This window comes from Saccopteryx bilineata, chromosome 3 (assembly GCF_036850765.1).
Source record: "Saccopteryx bilineata isolate mSacBil1 chromosome 3, mSacBil1_pri_phased_curated, whole genome shotgun sequence".
NCBI classification, from domain to species: domain Eukaryota; kingdom Metazoa; phylum Chordata; class Mammalia; order Chiroptera; family Emballonuridae; genus Saccopteryx; species Saccopteryx bilineata.
In genome coordinates, this window is record NC_089492.1 from 91216894 (window position 1) to 91231420 (window position 14527).

At 36.8% G+C, this 14527-nt stretch overlaps 1 pseudogene; it reads right to left on the minus strand.

The window, feature by feature from the left end:
* Positions 1 to 772: 772 nt before the first annotated feature.
* LOC136330292 (pancreatic progenitor cell differentiation and proliferation factor pseudogene) lies at positions 773 to 8306 on the minus strand (annotated as a pseudogene).
* Positions 8307 to 14527: the final 6221 nt, after the last annotated feature.

The window sequence follows — 14527 nt, forward strand, 5'->3', positions numbered from 1 at the left end:
GCTCGCCGGTTCAAAACCCTGCACTTGTCTGGTCTAAGGCATATATGGGAGTTGAAGCTTCCTGCTCCTCCCTCCTTTCTCTCTCTCATTTCTCTCTCTCCTCTCTAAAATGAATAAATAAAAAATAATAATAAAATACAGTTCCAGGTTTGCTAGAACTGACTTAATTGTGCTATTCAGAGATCATTTTGAAGAGATAACTGCAAATTAAATGAAGTTCTTAGTTGAGGGCGCTGACTAAGCCAGGTAATAAGAGAACTCATTTGCCCCATGGAAGCACCTCAGAAGACCAACAGCCACCCCTCAGGGTAAGTTCTATGTATGTATGCTATCTATTCCTATTCATAAATGCAGTGAAATACATTAACAAAATTAAAAACCGAAAATGACAATTTAAATACAAGCAACTTTTCTTGTGTTGGTTTTTCTTTAAGAAAAATCAGGAAGAAACTTGTTAAATAATGTTGGACTGTTCTTTTTCTCTTCAGAGCAGTTATATTACTTGCCACTCAGCATGGGTTATTTTTGAGTTTTTACATATAAGAATTTTTTTTTGCTATTTTTCTGAAGTTGGAAATGGTGAGGCAGTCAGACAGAGTCCCGCATGCGCCTGGTCCACCCGGCATGCCCACCAGGGGGCGATGCTCTGCCCATCTGGGGCGTTGCTCTGTTGCAACCAGAGCCATTCTAGTGCCTGAGGCAGAGGCCATGGAGCCATCCTCAGCGCCCGGGCCAACTTTGCTCCAATGGAGCCTTGGCTGCGGGAAAGGAAGAGAGAGACAGAGAGGAAGGAGAGGGGGAGGGGTGGAGAAGCAGATGGGTGCTTCTCCTGTGTGCCCTGGCTGGGAATCAAACCCAGGACTCCTGCACGCCAGGCCGACACTCTACCACTGAGCCAACCAGCCAGGGCCCATATAAGAATTTTATATTGTCAGCCTTCCTGTGACAAAGATAGGAAATGTGCCTTGAGTGAAAAGCAAAAACAAAAAAGAAAATAAACGTGTGTATATGTATATAAATATGTATATATCCACACTACTATTATTTGCAGAAATTTGAGTCAATAATAAGCATCTTTATCATTTGATTGTATCATTTTTCTCCTTCAGCCACACAACCAGTGGCGCCTGTGATGTTTCCAATCTATCAGTGTCTCATAATCGGTAAAATAAACAAAACGTGCAAACCCATTGAGGAACAGAAAGATATTCCTACAGACCTTCCTTTTGTGGTTTTGATGATCGTGGTCACCTTTTAGGTGAAAATCAAAAACAAAACTCTTAACAGTGACCATTATTAGGTATCAGGAGAGGATATGTTAGATAAGCAATTCAGTCCTCATTGAAGGATGTTCAAACTGGCTAGTGCTTTTTAAAATCTGCCTAAACCAGTTCATTTTCTGACATTTCATTGTTGGTGTATAGGAAAGCTGTAGACTTTTGTATATTGATTTTGTATCCTGTAACTTTACTGTATTGTTTCTAATAATTTTTTGGTGGAGTCTTTGGGGTTTTCTATATACAGGATCATATCATCTGCAAAAAGTGGTAACTTTACTTCTTCTTTCCTGATATGGATGCCTTTTATTTCTTTCTTTTGCCTGATTGCTCTTGCTAAAACTTCCAGAACTATGCTGAATAATATTGGAGAGAGTGGGCAACCTTGCTTATTCTTGACTTTAGAGGAAAAGCCTTCTGATTTTCACCATTTAGTATGATATTGGCTGATGGTTTGTCATATGTGGCTTTTATTATGTTGAGGTACTTTCCCTCTATACCCATTTTATTGAGTGTTTTAAACATAAATGATGTTGTATCTTATTGAATGCCTTTTCTGCATCTATTGATAGGATCATATGATTTTTGTCCCTTGTGTTGTACATTAATTGATTTATGTATGTTGAACCATCCTTGCACTCCTGGAATCAATCCCACTTGATTGTGATATATTATTTTTTTAATGTGTTGTTGTATTCAATTTGCTAGTATTTTGTTTAGAATTTTTGTATCTTTATTTATTAGGGATATTGGTCTGTAGTTTTCTTTTTTTGTGTTATCCTTGCCAGGTTTTAGTATCAGGGTTATTTTGGCCTTATAAAATGTTTTAGGGAGTATTGCTTCTCCTATTTTTGGTTAGACTTTGAGAAGGATAGGTACCAAATCTTTGAATGTTTGGTAGAATTCACTAGTGTAACCATCTGGTTCTGGTCTTTTGTTTTTGGGGAGGTTTTTGACAGTTGTTTCTATTTCCTTCCTCCTTATAGGTCTATTTAGCTTTTCCACTTCTTCATGACTCAGGCTAGGAAGATTGTATAGTTCCAGGGACTTATCCATTTCTTCTAGATTGTTAAATTTGGTGGCATATGATCTTTCATAGTGTTCTAGTGTGAACCTTTGTATATCTATCATGTCTATAGTATTTCTCCTTTCATTTCAAATTTTGTTTATAGGGATTATTTCTCTTTTTTCCTTAGTGAGTCTAGTCAGGGCTTTGTCAATTTTATTGACCTTTTCAAAGAACCAGCTCTTTGTTGTATTATTTTTTTCTACAGTTTTTTTTGTTCTCTATTTTCATTTAGTTCTGCTTTAAATTTTACTATTTTTTTTCTTCTACTGACTTTGGGTTGCTTTTGTTCTTTTTGTAGTTTTTAAGGTGTGATGTTAGGTTGTTTATTTGGGATCTTCTTGTTTCTTGATATTAGCCTGTAATGATATGAACTCCTCTCTTATTACTGCTTTCACTGCATCCCAGTTTTGTTTGTTTGTTTAGTTTTTTGCTGGCTGCTTGTTGTTTATTTTTCATGTGGTGCAAGTCACAGGAATATGGGTGTCAGGAAGCCTCGTGTGTGTGGCTTGGGTAGGAAAGAGACGGGCTCCCTCAATTTCCTTTTTGGTATTTTGCTGTTTTGATAAAAAAAAAAAACCAACTGCTTCTGCTTGCTGCAGCCTGCCTAGTCTATGGGGTGGGGTGAGGAGGGGGACAGGGAGAGAGGAGGGGTGGGGGGAGCTCAAAAGAGCCTAGCGCCTCTGGAAGTCTGGTGGCTGAATGTGGCCACTCAGGAGGGTGGCCCAGCATTGGCTTTGCCAGGCTGGCCACCAGGCTGCTTCCTTGTAGCTTCCTGAGCCAGGTCGCAAGTGCTCATGCTGCTGGAGGCCTGGGGAGATTCCGAGTGTTCTGAGGACTCCGACACGGTGGCCATGAATGGGAGAGTGGACTTCCCAAAAAAGAAGCTCGCCCACCAGTGACCTGGGTCTGCCTTGGGGAGACCAAGTTGGTGGAGGATGGCTTCCCCAGGGTACTCAGCACTTCCACAAGAGCTGTTACTGGAAGTGGAACCCAGGCAACGCTGGTAGTAATCCTTGGTGACCACGAGGGAGCTGCTGGAGGGGATGGATGCCATGCTCTTGCTTGTGGACTGATGGAAACCTTGGCGGCAGCCCCTTCTGGACCTCGGCGTGTGATCACAGGTGGCAAGAATAAGGGCTTTAGGCCACGGAGCTCATTTGCCGAGGAGACCGCGGGAGGCCGCTCCATGACTAAGATGTGCGGGGATCACTGCATCCCAGTTTTGATATGTCATGTTATCATTCTCACTTGTCTAAATATCTTTTGATCTCTGCATTTATTTCTTCTTTGAACCCAGTCATTTTTAGAAGTATGCTGTTTAATTTCCACATGTTTGTGTTTTTTTTTTTACTTTTTGAAGTTGAATTTTAATTTCAAAGCCTTATCCTTATGGTTAGAGAATATGCTTGGTATAATTTCAGTCATCTTCAATTTGTTGAGATTAGTTTTGTGGCCTAACATATGGACTATCCTTGAGAATGTTCTAAGCACACTGGAAAAATAAGGTATAATATGATGTTCTGGTATGAAGTGGTCTATAAATATATATATTATGTCCATTTGGTCTAGCGTGTCATTTAAGACTGGTATTTCTTTATTGATTTTCTGTTTGGATGATCTATCTAAAGCTATCATTGGTGTGTTGATTTCACCAATTGTGATTGCATTTTTTTCTGTTTCTATTTTTAGATCAGTTAGTAGATACCTTATATATGTTGGTGCTCCCTGATTCGGTGCATATATATTTAGAAGTGTATGTCTGCTTGATATAATGTCCCCTTTATCATTATGAAATATTCATCTTTGTCTCTTGTTATCTTTGTTGACTTGGAGTGAGCATTGTCAGATATTAGTATGGCTACACCTACTTTTCTTTTGGTAGTATTTGCTTGGAGAATTGTTTTCCAATCTTTCACTTTGAGTCTACTCTTGTCCTTGCAGCTTAGATGTGTCTCTGGAAGGCAGCATATGGTTAGGTTTTGCTTTTTGGTTCATTCTGCTACTCTGTGCTTCTTTATTGGTGAGTTCAGTCCATTTACATTTAGGGTAATTATTGATGTTTGAGGATTTCCTATAACAATTTTATGTTTTGTTTTTTTGGTAGCTCTGTGTCTCCTTTGGTTCTTCTGTGTTTCTGTCAGTTGTTCTCGTTTGGTGGTATTCCATACTTCTTTCCTCTGTTTCTTCTTTTTTTAAGCTATGTGTTTCAATGTTGGTTTTTGGGGTTTTTTTGTGGGTGGTTACCACTAAGGTATTAAGAGAAAAAATTTTCATATATACAAGAGCTCTTTGTCTTATGAGTGCTTTTGCACCCCATCTTCCATTGCTACTGACCTTTATCCTCTCCCCTTTTATGTTATTGTTGTCACAGGTTATCCTTATTTTAATTGTTACTTTGTTAGAGCTTTTACTTGTAATTTTGTTGTTTTGTTCTTTGTATCCAGTAGAATAACCCCCTTAAGTATTTCCTGCAGTGGGGCTTTTCTGGTGAAAAATTTCCTCAGCTTCTGTATGTCTGGAAAAGTTTTTATTTGTCCTTCATATTTGAAGGATAACTTTGATGGATATAGTATTCTTGGCTGGTAATGCCTATCTTACAATACTTTGGATGTTTGGATCAACTTTTCTGGCTTATAGAGTTTCTGCTGAAAAGTCTGATGATAATCTAATGGGCCTTCCCTTATATGCTATGTTCTTCTTTTCCCTAGCTGCCTTGAGGATTCTTTCTTTGTCATTGATTTTTGACAATCTTATTATGATGTGCTTTAGAGAAGGTCTGTTTGGGTTGAGGTAACTAGGTATTCTGCTTGCTTCTAGGATACAAGGATCTAACTCATTTCCATAGGCTTGGGAAGTTTTCACCAATTATTTGTTTGAATAGGCTCTCCCTCTTCTTCTAATATACCTGTTATTCTTATATTGTTCTTTCTAATGGAGTCAGACAACTCTTGTAGAGCTCTTTTAAATTTGTGAGTCTCTCTTCTCTTTGTAGTATCTGTAGTTGCCTGTCCTTGATGTCACTGATTCTCTACTCTATCTGGCCTGTTCTATTAGCTAAACTTGCTACCTCATTTTTCCCTTTTGCTTTTTTTTTGTGAGAGAGAGAAAGAGGGGGAACAGGGAAAGACAGACAAGGGAGAGAGATAAGCATCAATTCTTTGTTGCAATTCCTTAGTTGTTTATTGATTGCTTTCTCATATGTGCCTTGACTGGAGGGCTCCAGCAGAACAAGTGACCACTTGCTCAAACCAGCAACTTTGGACTTAAGCCAGCGACCTTGGGCTTTAAGCTAGTGACCTTTAGGCTCAAGCCAGGGACAATGGGGTCATGCCTATGATCCCATGCTCAAGCCAGCGACTCTGTGCTCAAGCTGGTGAGCCCACACTCAAGCTGGATGAGCCTGTGCTTAATTTAAGCCAGCAACCTTGGGGTTTTGAACCTGGGTCCTCAGCATTCCAGGCCGACGCTGTGTCCACTGCACCACCACTTGGTCAGGCACTACCTCATTTTTCAACTCACGCATTGAGTTCATCTCTCTCTCTCTCTTTTTTTTTTTTTCCTGAAGCTGGAAATGGGGAGGCAGTCAGACACCTGCATGCGCCCAACTGGGATCCACCTGGCACGCCCACCAGGGGGTGATGCTCTGCCCATCGGGGCATTGCTTCTGTTGCGACCAGAGCCACTCTAGCACCTGAGGCAGAGGCCAAGGAGCCATCCCCAGTGCCCGGACCATCCTTGCTCCAATGGAGCCCTGGCTGCTGGAGGGGAAGAGAGAGACAGAGAGGAAGGAGGGGGGAGGGGTGGAGAAGCAGATGGCCGCCTCTCCTGTGTGCTCTGGCTGGGAATCGAACCCAGGACTCCTGCATGCCAGGCCGACGCTCTACCATTGAGCCAACTGGCCAGGGCCTGTTTGGTTCTTTTTAAAAAAAATTTAATCTCCTTGGTGAAGTACTCATTTTGTTCATTAATTTGTTTTTTTGAGCTCATTAAATTGCCTATCAGTGTCATTGAGTATTTTCTCTCATATCGTTGAGTATTTTCAGAACTTCAATTGTTTAACTCCATGTGATTGAGATTGCCTTCTTGAGATTTTTCATTTTCTTTCTGAACCATGTCTCTTTCCTGTATAGCCATGATATTTGTTTTCTTCTCCTTGATGGCATTTGAGAGTGACATTTTAAAGCAGTTTAACAAAAAGACAATTAAAAAATAAATAAATACAAAAAATACAATAAAAAATTGAAATTTAAAAATAATGAAAATAAAAGATCAAAACCAAAAACAAATCAAAAACAAACAAAACACCCACAAAAGCATAAGAATAAAAATATAAAAAAGAAAATGAAATTCCAAAAAAAGGTTCAGTTTTGAGAGGCTTTTTTTTCTGTTTTCCTCAAGTAGGTATTTTGGTATTACAAGTTTTAGCTCTGTGAAATTCCTAGGCTGAGATGTTGTTGTTGCAATAATGTAGGCAGGGCTGCAGGTCTATTGGTGGGTGGGGCGTGTTGTGAGGGCTTTAGGGCATTACACTTTAGCAATGGAGACTGCAGGCCTCTGGGAGCTCCTTCCTGCGTCTCTACAGACCCAGGGACCAGACGTGGAGCACCTCTGTACTCCAGGGGGCAGAGTGGCTCTGGAGAGCTTGCTGTGGGGTAAGTCTCTGCCACTCTTCGTACTGGGAGGTGCGGGAGGTGGGATCTGGGCAGCTGAGGGCTGGACTTTAGCTTTCTCTGTCTCTGCCACGTGCAGGCTACAGGCAGTCCGTGGGAACACTGACCGTGACTCCTGTTCTGCTGTGGCTTTGGTTTGTATCTCCCCCGCTGACCCTCAGTCTCCCGGCTCCTCCAGGCAAGAGACCTGGTTATCCAGGATTCTCTCCTCTCTGTAGCCCTGAGTGTGTCTTATCTTCTGCCCTCTTCTCAACTCTTCCACCCTTAGTCAATTTCACATGTAGACCTTTCAGGTGTGCCTGCGAGCACAGCTGGGGTTGTTTCACTGGAAATAGCTGTTCAGTTTGTTGAAATTTCAAGGAAAGAGATCAAGGGTATCTCTCACAGCCACCTTACTCTGATGTCATCCCTAAAGTAATTATTTCTAAAGAAATATAAGATAAAGGCAATTCTACATAGTTATAAAGTCAAACATTGGAGTAAAACTCTAAATCTTCCCTAAATATCAGAGTAAATACAAAAACCAAAGCAAAGAATCCACATATGAAAGACTTTTAAAAATTACAAATACAAAAAACAGAACCTAAAATATTAAGACCATTAAATTCAAACATCTGTTATATAAGTGTAAATTGGCTAAACTGAGATTTTTAAAAAAAGTTCTCATACCAATAACAAAGAAAATTCTAATTCTATGCTGTGTACAATAGACTTACCATAAGTGATTCAGATGGCTGAAAAATTTTAAAACAGGTAGTTATACCAGGCAAATGCAAACAAAGAAAAAAAATTGGTGATAAATACAGAATTAAACAATTAAATTCAAGACAAAGACACAAAAAGAGACAAAGGCAGACCAATTTTAATGCTAAGGGAAACAGTTCACAATGAAAATATAATAATTATGAACATTTTTGAACCAAATACACGAGCATCAACATTTATAGAATAAAAAGCATAGGAGATTCAAGGAAAAATACACAGAAATATATTAATGGTATAAGACATGTATTTCCACCTTATCAGCTTATAATATACCAAGTACCAAGTATTCAAAAAATAGGTTGCTAAACCTATGCCATCTGATATGGCAGCCAGTAGCCACAAGTGGCTCTTGGGCACTTAAAATGTGGCTAATCCAAACTGAAGTATGCTCTAGGTACAAGACATGCCAGATTTGAAAGTTCACAACAAGAAGGTAAACTATGTCATTAAGAAATTTTGTATATTGATTACATGTGGCAATAACTTTTTTTATATAATGGGATAAATAAAATATACTATTAAAAATAATTTTAACTGTTTCTTAACTTTCTTAAAATAACTACCATGACCTTTATGATTGCATATGTGACTTGTATTTCATTTGGACAACGCCGCTGTAGAAGAATTAAATCATTAACAAGATAAACCTAAAGAATTATAATAGCTAATGTGTATATGGTGCTTACTTTGTTTCCACTGTTCTAAATGCTTTGCACATATTAACTCATTTAATACAACAACTCTAAGAGGTAGATGTTGTCATTATAGCCATTTTACAGATGAGGAAACTGAGACACAGAGAAATTAAATAATTTGCATAAGATTACAATAGTGTTTGTGGGATTTTGATCTGGTTAGTATGGTTTCAGAGTCTGAGCTTTAAACCATGCTGTTAAAAACTGGCATATACAGATATCAAACTCAGTCCTCTAGAAACAAAGATACATATCCTCTTCTATGTTCTTCAGTGAAACATTCACAAAAATTGACCATATGTTAGGCCACAAAGAAAATATCAGTAAATTTCAAAAATCTGGAAATAATACAAAACACTTTATCATACTATAAAATTAAAACTTAATGGCAAAACCAGAAAAATAAAATCCCTAAAATTCACAAATAAAACAAAACACAACCTACCTTTTCCAAATGTTTCAAACAACTCTTGAGTCATAGAGAAAATTTAAGTTGAAGAAGGTATAGAAAAATTGAGCATGAAAACACTGCACATACTTCCTACAGAATTCAGCATAGGCACTACTCAGAATAAATGTTAAGTCTTAAGTACATGCATACATTAACAGGTAAAGAATTAAATCGGCACTTTGCTCACTTCTAGAACAAAAGAAGGAAAAAAATTAAAATGGATTATTTTCTAGGAAAATATCTGTAAAAACTGACTTGAGAATTAAAAAACGTAGTTGTTGTAGAGGTTACTGTCCAACATTTTCATCAGACTCAGAGGGTTCTACTCGAAAATTTTATCAAACTTTAATTAAAGTACAGATAATTTCAGTGTACCTTATATTGTTATATTGACACCAAAACCCAATAAAAATTTCCCCAAATAAGAAAACTGATATCTCTCACTTATGAATACCAAGGCAAATCTGAAATATTACAAGTACAGTGAAAAAGATGAAGGTCCATACTAATTTGCATAAGATCACAATATTTAAAAACTGGTATATACAGATATCATACTCAGTCCTCTAGAAACAAAGATACATTTCCTCTTCTATCTTCTTCAGTGAAATTCAAAAATGATTCAATATTTATCTATTAAAATCTAAAGAGTAAAATTATATTACCATTATCTTAATAAATGCTAAGTAAACATAATAAAATTCAATATATATTTTGATTTTAAAATTCTTAAATATAAATATAGATGAAAACTTCTAAATTTGATTAAAATGTATCTATCTCAAACCAAAAACAAGTGTGTTACTTAGTAAGAAAACACTACAAGCATTTATAATCAAGACGTCTAAGATACGAAGGTCTATCATATTATCTAATATTGCCTTAGGAGTATTGGATAATACAAATAGGTGGAAAGAAAAATAGGGGTTTAAATATTTAAAAGTAGGCAAAATAATTATAAATATGACTTTAAACTTAGACAACCAAGAAAATCAACTAAAACTACAAACAAAAAAAATCAATAAGGTAGTTGGGCATTAAATTAATAGAAATAGTTTTCATAAATACAGACAGCATTCAGAAGACATTACATAAAATACTGTTATGAGTGACAAAAATAGTTGAGATATCAAGGAATAAACTTAACAAGAAGAAAGCAATATAGACTTGAAAATGCTCCTGAGAAACACAAAAGAAGACTGAAGTAAATGGAAAGACATTACATTTTTGGATAGGAAGAACACATCATGAATATTTCAATTTTCTTCAAGTTAATCTTTGAATTTCTGACTGCAAATCCCTAAATCATTAAGAGGAAATTTTTTTTGTGTTAGCAAATTGATTTTAAAGTTTGTAGGGGGAGAAATAAACTTAGCTAGAACATACCTGAAAAAGAGTAAGGAGTGAAGACTAGCCCTGTCAGATACTAAAACAAAGTAAAACAGTCTAGCACAAGAGTGCAAATCAATATAAATAGAATAGTAAGGCTAGAAATAGAATAAATACTGTAATCAAGTATTTGATAAAGTGGACATCTCAAATCATTTCAGAAAAAGGTAATCATTCAATAAAATGATTTGAGATGATTGGTTAGCAATCTTAAAATAAATTTAGACATAGCTCAAAGCTTACACCATGATTATTTCCAAATGAATGAAAGATTTAAAGTGGAAAAAAAATCAAACCATATTATAAACTATGGGATAATTACTTTAAATTATTATTTTGGATAGAGAAAGCCTTTCAAAGTATGACACAATTCCCAGGGGCCATAAAAGAAATTGACAAAATCAGTTATGTAAAAACAAATGAATAAAAAATTCTGAGTGGCTCATCTCACCAAAAGCTAAGTCAAAAGATAAAATATATTTTAGAGTATATTGTAAGTCATATCACTAACACAGAACTAACTGATCTAACATATAAAATGTTACAAATTCATAAGACAAATTCAACATACTGGTTTCAAATAAAATGAGCAAAGGAATTGAACAGATAATTCACATCAAACCCAATCCAAAAGACTCAAGAAAGTGTGTTACCTTCCTCACTAACAAGAAATGCAATTTAAAATTACACTGTAATAACAGCTGTCACTCATCAGGGTAAAAAAAATTTAAATATAGCTTTGTTGGCAAGAGTGAGAAGAAATATTTATTTATTTATTTCTAAAGTGAGAGGAGGGGAGATAGACAGACCCCTGCATGCACCTGGACCGGGATCCACCTGGCAACACATCTGGGGCCTACATGAACCAATTGAGCCATTGGCTGTGGGAGCAGAAGGGGAACAGAAGGGGGAGAGGGAGGGGAAGAGAAGCAGAGGGTTGCTTCTCCTGTGTGCCCTGACTGGGGATCGAACCCATGCCTTCCATGTGCCAAGCCGATGCTCCTAAGCCAACTGGCCAGGACCCACATTTACTATACTATTGATAGATCACTGTTGGGAATATAAGCTTGTGGAAGACCATTTTAACAATATCCATCAAAACTAGATACGTATTTTCTTTTTTGACCTAGTAATTTCACCTCTGGGAATTTATCCTAAAGATGATGATAATAGCAGTAGTAGCAAAAATTAGCACATCAGGCACTGTTCTAAGTAGTTTACACAGGGCAAATCCCTGAATCTCTGCACTAACCTGAGTTCTTAGTGATGAGAAACTTGAGGCGCAGACAAGTTAAATAATAGGCCCAAGGACACACAGCTAGTAAGTGGAGCCAGGCTTCAAACTCCAGCAGTATGTAATGCGCTCTGTTTCTTGTGACTTTTCAAGATATATCTGGATATAAGACAAATACAAAGTGAACATGGTTTTTCACAACAGTCTTGTTTGGGATACAAAATGACTGGAATAATCCAGTATCGTTAATAAGGCTCTGATTATATAAAGTTATATCCATATAATGTAATAACATTCATATGTTAAAAAAATCCTTATAAATTGCTATGAAAAGGTCTTCCAAATAAATTTTAAATAAAAGTCAAGGTGAAAAACAGTATGTATTTCCCTATAGCTCAGATCACTTCAAAGGTGATGTTCTATACACTCACAAGGTAGTAGAGGTTATATCCTCAAAAAGGGGTTGTCTGGTGTACAATATCCAGAGATCTCTCTGGTCTAGGACGTGGATTAGTGATGTGTGTCCCTCAGACACACATGAAAATATTTACCAGTCAGTGGTCTTTAAGCCTTTCTGCTCACCTGCACACTTTTAAGTTCATATACAAAATATTTTATCGTAAATGTAAAAAAGTTTATTATTTGCCATAAAATGAAATGAGCAGTGACTGTGATTGGATTAAATATATCATGGCATGATCTGATAAATTTAAAATACCTTATTGCATAAAGATACTTGAATCTGAGAGAATTCATTTAACGTTTGATCTATGAGTTTTACCCAAATGTATTTTATTAATAGATTTAATTTTTATAAAACATTTGTATTTAAAAGAAGCCATATAACAAAGTTATACTATTTTGGTTGTTTTGAACTCAGACTATCCTTGAGCCAATTTGTTCATTAAGGGATATAAGCATAGGGGATTTAAAGGGCTAGATTGCTTTGAACAGATGTTAAAGAAGGCTTCCTTACACCACCATTTGGAATTGTCTATTTGGCACCTTGAGGGTTTTACACTCTGGGGCAATTGACAAGATGTGAGATTCATTTTGGACTTTATTTTTTTTTTGTAAAATTTTCTCAGCTAGTTTGAAGAAAGAGTACTTGTGAAAGTACAAATCTGGAAATTGCCCTGGCTGAGCTCACTTGGTTAGAGCATCTTCCCGATACACACAAAAACCAACTAATGAATGTATAAATAAATGTAACAACAAATCAGTGTTTCTTTCTCTCCCTTAACTCCTCTCTCTCAAATAAATTTTTAGGAATAGTTTCTAGAAACTGATTTCCTTGCTTACAGCAATCCCTCCAAAGAGTGTATCTCTTGTATTGGCCCTATACCATTTCTTATTCCATTTGAAAAAACTATGCTAAACCACAGGCATCATCTTACCTCATTTACCCAGTTTTAGATGGGAAAAAAGGGCTCACTAGAGCAGGGGTCCCCAAACTTTTTATACAGGGGGCCAGTTCACTGTCCTTCAGACCGTTGGAGGGCCGGACTATAAAAAAACTATGAACAAATCCCTGTGCACACTACACATATCTTATTTTAAAGTAAAAAAACAAAATGGGAATAAATACAATATTTAAAATAGAGAACAAGTAAATTTAAATCAACAAACTGACCAATATTTCAATGGGAACTATGCTCCTCTCACTGACCACCAATGAAAGAGGTGCCCCTTCCAGGTGTGCGGCGGGGCGGATAAATGGCCTCAGGGGGCCGCACGCGGCCCGCGGGCCGTAGTTTGGGGACCCCTGCACTAGAGGGAATCTTCAAATGAGATATAAAAAGAGTTCTGTAACATGAGCCAATGATTAATGAGTCTCCTAATCTTCAACTCACTCCCTTTGTTGTTCTTAACAATGCTGTCACAAAGCCGCTGTTATCCAGATAAATACTAAATACAATGAAAAAGGTTCTCACATTAGAAAAAACCCTAGAATTAAAAAGCAAAAGGGTGCCTAACAAATTGTCTTTCATAGGCTTTGTAAGTGTGGGCACTTATTTTTGGCTGTTTTGAAGCTGTAGTGAGAACTGAGTGCTATGATCTTTGCAACATTTGTTCCAAACTTGAAACAGGAAGGGAAGAGAGACACTCTCCCTTAGGATGTTTAAGGTGTTCTTGAGTAATTACCTCTGTGTTGATAATAACTAAACAGTGAGTGCATTATTATATATGATATACTGTGGGAGGCATTTTGAGATTATCACATGTAACCTGTACAGCTATGAAGGTGTGAATTACTATCCTTATTTTACAGATTGGAAGATTATGGTTTAGGTAGGCTAAATAAATCACTTATATAAGGTCACATAGTGAACCAGAGTTCTGAGTCCTGGTCACCTGTCCGCTGATGTTCTGAAGAATCATTAGGCAAGTATTTGTTGCATTCACCCATGGCTTTTGAATTTTAAAATGGGTACCCATTCCATTGCCCTAAAGTGCCTCTAGGGAAAATATACTATTACTTTGTTTTCCGTAATAAGAACTATAATAACTGGGTAAGAAGTTAATTGATTGGGAACAGTTCCACAAGACTTAAAACTATTATACTGTATTTCAGTATCATTGTAAATAAGATTATAAAATGGCTCTCACTCATCCTTTTAGGTTGGGATTGACTTTGTTTCAATCTAATTATTTTAATTAATTTCTGATAATTGAGGGTTAGAATGAAACTGGTGTCTCTGTATTTTCACATTAGTGTAGTTGACTTGTGATTGGTCTTCTACCCTGTGCACTGAAGGCCTTAGGAGACAGTTGAAATGGTGTTTGCTACCGCCCTGATTAAGTGTGGGGAGCTATGTACAACTGAAGACTTGATAATACTTCTTATACCTTTCCCCAAGAAAATCTGACTTATCTCAACCATCTCATAAGTGCCTCATTAAAAAAAAAAAAAAGCATTGCTACAGTGATTACTAGATAGGTATATAGATTAATTTTTTGATAGACTGAAATCATC